Here is an 8,071-nt window from a genome sequence, read left to right as displayed (position 1 = left end):
CCTCGTTGTCCTGTTTCATTTACTCAGTTTGTCAAAGCCCTGACCTGTCGAACACTAAACCAGTCGATGTCTCTTCAAACAGAATGTGGTTAAAACAAGTCTCATTACTTAACCATGTGCTGTTGAATTAAACAACTAGTCTCATTCCATCCTTCTGAGATGGCATTAAATTTAGTTTCTCATTTAATCTAAAAGCTTCAACCATCTGTCCTGTTCAAAACAAACATGTTGGTCCTCAATATGCCCCTTGGTGTAGGTGGACTTGAGTCTTTAAGAGCTGCCATGTGTCTGTGGAGTCTTTAAGAGCTGCCATGTGTCTGTGGAGAAGTCTAGTTGTGGGTTTAAGAAAATGGAAGGTGGATGAACTTTACGTTGTGTCAGATTACACAGTCCTAGTCTAATTTCTATAAACTCTCTTCTGCCCTGCAGGGTTGCAGTCGGTGGTGGGATGTAACAAAATACAAATTGTTACTGTATTTACATTTTTCATGTATCTGTACTTTAGAGTTAAATGTGGGCACTTTATATTGTACTCTCCATAGTATCTGTACTTTTCTACTACACTGCATTTCTATAATGCGATGCGTTACAAGTTGCATTCATGTTGCGGCTTTTTGATTTGAAGGTAACATTGAGAGGGGAGCTGGTCCATTGAATCACTGCAAAGTGTGCAGGTGAAGTTAGGCCCGACTTCAAGAAGAGCTGGACCAATGACTTGTATTCTAGTGTGTCACGGAGCTGGGTGCACCTGCAGCACCACTAACACACGCAATGTATTCCACCGCAAGAGTCTGCCAGAAGATGTGCACCACCCAGGGCCTTGTTGGACTGCTCAGTACAACGGGACAGATTCTCTCCCAAAAGAGCCAGACTGGACTCATCTTTGGAAAACCAACTTTTTCTGAACTTGAACAAGAAATTCTTGCTGTTATAAAATGTGTCAGTTCATGATGTTGGGAGACGAGATGTCTCCAAATGTCTCGACACTCGGGTCAAAGTTTTAAAAATGGTGTCGGAGTTAAAATCAATATTGACCCATTACAAGGTTGAATACAGTATTTTAACTAAAACTGGAGTTGAAATCAGTGGAAATGATCAGATATTTGTGTCTAATGCTCCTTTTGTTCAGGCAGACAACTTTTACTTTATTTACTGCAGTTAAAATGACACATTGGTTTTGCTTTGTGTTAAATAACTTTCAAAGGTTAAATAATTCCTCTTATTTTGCTTTATGACATTTAACTCTGCAGGTCATCCCTGAAATTCTGCTGCACAGAATCACAAGTCCAGGTGTGAACGGTGTCGCAGAGTAAACACAATAAAATGTACTATCTGCAGCATCGTTCATTATGTATTACAGAAAATATACATAAAGTCCGCACACTTAAAGATATGTAGACCATTGCATTATGTAATACATTCAGCAAGTACTTTTACTTTTAATACTTTAAGTATTTTAAAAGCAAGTGCTTATTTACTTTTACTTAAGTAAAAATGTTAATGTGGTACTTTTACTAGAGTACATTTTTGTCTGTTTATTTGTACTTTTACTAAAGTACAGTGTTTGAGTACTTTCTCCACCACTGGCAGCAGTACCATCTAGTGATTGAGTTCCCCAGAACATGAATGCATTCACTGTGTAGACCTCTGAGCACAAGTTTGTCTCAAATGGAGGTCGGAAGATTCCTCACAGCTCAGGATGGATGTTCTGTCATGATGGACCAGCCTCTGAGGATTGCTGGGTTTGAAATGTACTGGGATGATGATGGGAGAAAATATTTTATTTTTTTCCTCCAGATACTCTGGTATCACAGGATGACAAGGTCCCTGTTTCCCTGTTCATGATTTCAGATTTGACAAAGGTCCTGTCTAGATGTCCACATATATCACTTGTTTCTATTTTCCTTCTGTCTGGGAACATGTCTGGTCCAGTGATGTAAAGTTCTGATGACTGGTCCAGTGGGTGGTGAGAGTCAAACAGAAGGTTCTGACCCGTGTGAGTAGGTTTCCTGTAAACTTCAGTGTTGAGGCTTCCATCTCTGTCCATGTCCACCAAACAGTCCATAAAGACAGCTTGATGTTGACATCCTGTCTGAACTTGACCAGTTGTCTGAACTTGACCAGTTGTCTGAATTTGACCAGTTGTCTGAACTTGACCAGCTGTCTGAACTTGACCAGTTGTCTGAACTTGACCAGTTGTCTGAACGCTTCTTTCACATGGATTTTGACCCAAGTAATATCACGACCAGTGGCTCGGTGTTGGAGTCCAGTGAGGTCCACTTCCTCCATGTAGAGATTGTCCACAGTTGTTGACCCTGGAGATCCCACAGCACAACCACACTTAAACTTTAGAGAAGTGTTGGAAACATGGAGGTCCAGCAGGGTACAGGTCTGGTCTGGGATTAAACAGTTCCTGTTGAGGTCAGTATCTGGTTCAAGTCATTTCCTGATGGTTTCCAGTGCCTTTGATGTGGATATGCAGGTGAAAAGTGACGTGACCTCAAAAGAAACGAGGTTCTCCTGGAGCCATCTTCAGTCGTTGAACTGAAACCGAACGTTGGATCCATGTCTCAAGGCTCTGAGGACGAGGATTAAGAACCAAACCGCCTGAAGTTTCACTGGTTCCTCAATCAAGTTCAGCTTCTGCAACACTTTCATTCTCTGGATGTTCTTTTCCAGACTACGAGACAGGAGTGGTCCATGAGGTGTCCTTGATAACAAGACATCTGCAAAGGTAGACGTCTGCACTGCAAAGATGCTGACAGGTTTAAAGCTAGAAACCAAATCTAAGCATGTTACATGTTGAAAATGACAGGTGTGTAAAATGTTTGGGACTTTGTGTGGCACTTGTATTATTTCAGTTACGCTCAGTGTTTTTATGTGGAGTTCTCTGTTGCCGTGGCAGCAGCCGCCTCATTGATGCTGCTGTTCCTGTTTTGTCCACGGACTGACCTGAAGCTGACTGACGCTGCACCAGGGAGCAGATGATTCCACGACAGGAGCTGATGATTGTGTTCTCATAACCTTACGTTGGTTTTCATGAGCTCTTCTGGGGTTCTTCATCGTTTTGATATTTTTACTGGCATCTGGCCGGATGTTCCACTGCCTGGGGACCAGAACCACCAGGTTCTGAGAGTTTCATCCCACTCCTGAACTCAAGTCACTAATGAAGCGACCTCAGTGCCCCCCCCCCCCCCCCCACACACACACACACATGTAATTTCACCTGAAGACTTGGTGATTATTTTTACACCAGATGTTCTTCCTGACACAACCACAGACACCGGTTAAAGACCTTGCTCAAGGGCCCAGAGTGGAACAAATGAGGATGGAGGCAGGTGTAGGTGCTTCACCTCCCCCACCCACATTTTGATGTTGTTATGGGGAATTGAACCGACAACCTTCCAATCGCAGGCCCACCCTCTCTACCTCTGCACCACCACTGGGCTGTAAAACCTGCTCTTTAGTGTCGTATCTGAAAACTGCTTCGTTGTTTCAGAGAGAAACAAAAATCTCATTTTTCTGGTTCAGCTGGAACATCTGTCGAGTGTTGACAGATGTTCGAGTGAAGTGCTGTTTCTGCGTTCTTCAACATTTATTCATCCCAAAACAGAGAATCTTTCACTTTGATTCACAAAAACATCATCCACACGCGTCTGTGTGCGCGCACGTTAGGAAAAACGTGCACTATCAGTGAATTATGAAATAATAATGAAAACATTTTCTGTAAAATTTGTTCCAAGAATCAAGTTTCATGCGTCAAATGAAGAGTAAAATAAACTTCAAAGAAAAGTTCAGAGACGAAGTGTGTCTGCTGGATGACAGGTGTGTGTGCATGTGTGTGTGTGTGTGTGCGTGTGTGTGTGTGTGTGTGTGTTCTCTCCCACATACACACGTCAAACAAACAGAAATATTTCACGTCTTCTCAGAAGTGAAACAGAAACGAATAAATTCATTCAGTTCATTACAGAGAAACACATTGTTTGTTTGTTTGTTTGTTTGTTTGAACTTTATAGTTTTTGTTTCTGCTTTTCAACAACAAATAATTCTTGTTTGTTAAATTTCTTGTGAAATGTGCAGTGAGCCAAAAACTTGAAACAGATTCATTCAAGCTTCCTTTAGACGGTTTAATCCCACTGAGCCGCGGGAACTCGTTTACAAGAGAGGAAAGATTTTAACAAGAGTGAAGACAACAACAACAACAACAACAGACAATCATAAAGTATGCACACAAATTTACATTTCTTTGTTTTTTACAAATCAAATCCACTTGATTTAACATTACTTGTGAGTTTCTTCAGACTGAAAACAATAAAAAGTGTGATTGTGTGTAAATAAACCTCTGCTTCATCTCCAGGCGTCGTTTTATTAAACTCTGTGGCCAAACTATTAATTTACACAGAAAAATCCCATGGGATTTTTTAAATTAATTTATTTACCTTCAAGAGATGCTAGACTTTTATTATATTAATATGTTTTCTTCTGCCCACGCTGTTTTTCCTCATGCGTTCTCAGATTTTTTGTTTTGTTGCCTCGTCGTTCTTATAGTTTTGGTCCAAACCTCCTGCCAGCTGTGACAAACTGTCTCAGCTGTTCTTTGTCTCCATAACTCACATTCTGACAGGAAGTCGTCAACACTGACTGTGCTTTCATGAAGAAACATTAAAAAATAACATCTTTATCACCTGATGAAGTTCAGTCACCTGCGCCGCCTACGTGGCGTCATTTACCCGTTCTACTAAATTCTTCCCACGCACCAGAAACTTGAGTTCCTGCAGAAACCAGCAGGTCTGAATACGTTTCCTGTTCTTAATCTAAGTCAACCTTCAAACTAAATATACTGATACACGTGCTCACACTTGTAATTATTTCAGTTCAGTTCAATTCAGTTCATTTCTAAAGCTCCAAGTCACAACAGAAGTCGTCTCAGGGACTGAACAGAAACATTCATCTATAAAATAATAATTGATCAGAAACATTCATCTATAAAATAATAATTGATCAGAAACATTCATCTATAAAAATAATAATTGATCAGAAACATTCATCTATAAAATAATAATTGAACATTATTTATCTGAGGAGCAGCTTTGAGTTTAACTCCATCACAGAACTCTCATGTTGAACAAGCATGAAGGCGACAGTGGAAAGAAAAACTCCCTCATGAGGAAGAAACCTTTAGCAGAACCAGGATCAGGACAAGAGGACCATCTGCTTCGACCGGCTGGGTTTGAGAGGAATAGATACACAATGGCAGGTCAAGAATCACATGTTAAGATGGAAATAGTATCAAATGAAAACTATTCAATTTTAACAATTCATTTAAAGAAATGAGGTCAGTTTGTCTTCTAGTAGTCTGTCGTCCTCAGAAGTGCTCTGTTAGTAAAATATGGAACAATAAGATCTGTAATATAAGATGGAGCTAGGTTGTTGACAGCTTTGTATGTTAGAAGTAAGATTTTGAATTCTATTCTGGATTTGACAGGGAGCCAATGGAGAGAAGCTAAAACTGGAGAGATATGATCTCTCCCAGTAACTCCAGTTAAGACTCTGGCAGCAGCATTTTGGATCAACTGAAGACGTTTTAAAGAAGTATTTAACACCCAGATAATAAACCGTTGCAATAGTCCAGTCTAGACGTGACAAATGCATGGACCAGTTTTTCTGCATCATCTTTAGATCAGATGTTTCTAATGTTAGTGATATTACGCAGGTGGAAGAAGGAGGTTCTAGTAGCGTTTTTAATGTGGGGGATAAAAGACGTGTCCTGATCAAAAATAACACCAAGATTTTTAACATTAGAGCTGGAGGACAGATTAATGCATCTAAGGAGGGAGAAAGACTGAAACATTCATTCCTAAGGTGCTCAGGTCCAAAAACCAAAACCTCAGTCTTGTCTGTTCAACAGGAGAAAATTAAGGGTCATCCAGGTTTTTATGTCTTTAAGACATGCTTGTAGTCTAAGTAGCTGATTGGATTCATTGGGTTTAATGGACAAATATAACTGAGTATCATCAGCATAACAATGAAAATGTATCCCATGTTGTTTAATAATTTTACCTAATGGAAGCATATATAAAGTAAAGAGTGCCCGGGGGCACGATGAAGTATTTGCAGCCACTCGTCCTAAGTGTGAATTGTGCATTAATGTGGCAGCTCAGTGGGAGGCTTGGACGACTGGCGGCGAGAACTCGTTTATCAAAACTGGTCGTATGCAAAGAGCAACGTGAAGTCTGCCAGTGGATCCTGACAGTGTAAAATAATCCACCATCACCAACGGGTTTCCAAAGGATGCTGCGTGATGAAGAGGACAGCTCAAGCTCAAGGGCGAATTTGCCTCAAGACAAAAGTAACGTTGAGAACAACAAACAAAAACATGTGATGAAGTACTGGTCCCTTCTGACACTGAAGAAGATGATTTTAATGGTTTTAGTCACAGGAGGAAGATGAAGGTAGTGTGCAATAACTTTTCCTGGCAGGCTACTGTACCAGTATTTTATTTTGTGTTTTAACCAGCTGTAAACAGGCACTGTCCAGAAAAAACATTTACTTTGTGTACATTTGTGTATGTTACAAGTATGAATTTAATTAAAAGTTAAAACAAATATCACATGTTGCAACGTGGACACACGTTGTTTATAAACTTCTTTTTTAAAGTTATTGAGTGCGGCTGATATTCAGGTGTGCCCGATAGTGTGGGAATGACGATACGTTATTGAGGTTTGAAGCAAACCCACGATCACCTGGTTAGGACACACAACGTAACAAAGACAGGTCGGCTTCACGTCGCTGTAAATATGAAATTCACCTTAAACAAGAGGAGACGGAGACAAAAACCACTTTGCTCTCGTCTTCACGTTCTGAATGAGGAGACGCGAGGTGTAGTGCTGCTCCCTCAGGGATCCCAAAGTAACACCAGTATTTATCTGTCATTAACTTGTACAGATTAAAACATTAAACAGAAACTGAAGCCACTGTCAGTGATCTTGTGACAGATGGGCCAATAAATTCTCAGTTTCTCACCCACATATGAGCGCGTATGGAACCGCCCCCCCTCGACAGACACCTGGGGCTTTCAGTCCTACATCCTGCTTGTTCCTTAACTTTTGTTCTGTCATGCAGATCTGGCGTCACACCTTCTACAACGAGCTCCGTGTTGCTCCTGAAGAACTTCCAGTCCTGCTGACTGAAGCGCCACTGAACCCCAAAGCCAACAGGACAAGATGACCCAGGTGAGTTGAACTGGACTACGTGTTGGTCCACATTAGTGTTCAGATCATGCTCGAGACCTTCATCTCTGACTCCATGTATGAGGTGTAGAGGAATAAGTAGGCGGAGCCAACAACGCACCTTTTAACAGCTTTTTTCCCAAACCGTTCAAAAGTTATGGAATAAATGTGGACCGACCTTGATTGAAAATTATAGTGAATCCTTGGCAACGTTGTGATTCCCCCTCACTTGAATAAAAACACAAAACCAGTTAAAATCACAATTAGGTAACGTTTATTTTCACGTTCGTGAACAATAAACAGCATTATTGAATTATGGCAAGTATGAAATGTTAGTGCATAAAACAATAACATTATTTCAAAATGTGAACGATATAAATAGTTTTAACTTTGAGAAGAGATGTTCTTCAAATTTAAGATTAATGTTAACATTTAGGTAACTTTTATCTTACATTTGTGACAAACTAAAGTGTCTAGTTGGCACTGAGAGTACCCAGAGTCCTCATTCATTACCACAGTGGATATGATGCGAAAGCCTGAGGTTCGTGCGGTCACCGGAAGTGACGCCTTTTCCTTCGAGGACCTTCTCGTCCAAGAAGACAGTGCCTCGTCATTCCAGGGAGTTGGAGCGAGTTACAAGAACTTTCTCCACATTTCAGCTGGCTTGCTTCGTCTGAGGTGGAAAGGGACCGGAGCCTGGCTCCTCGCTGATTCCTGGGGCTGGCTCGAAGCCGCTCGAAGACCACAACTCAGCCAACGACTCAGCCAACGACTCAGCCAACGACCCAGCCAACGACTCAGCCAACGACCCAGCCAACCACTCAGCCAACCACTCAGCCAAC

Source organism: Nematolebias whitei, chromosome 8 (genome assembly GCF_014905685.2).
Source record: "Nematolebias whitei isolate Nwh7 chromosome 8, NemWhi1, whole genome shotgun sequence".
NCBI lineage: Eukaryota > Metazoa > Chordata > Actinopteri > Cyprinodontiformes > Rivulidae > Nematolebias > Nematolebias whitei.
The sequence above is the reverse complement of the archived record's forward strand: the minus strand, read 5'-3'. Positions refer to the sequence as shown.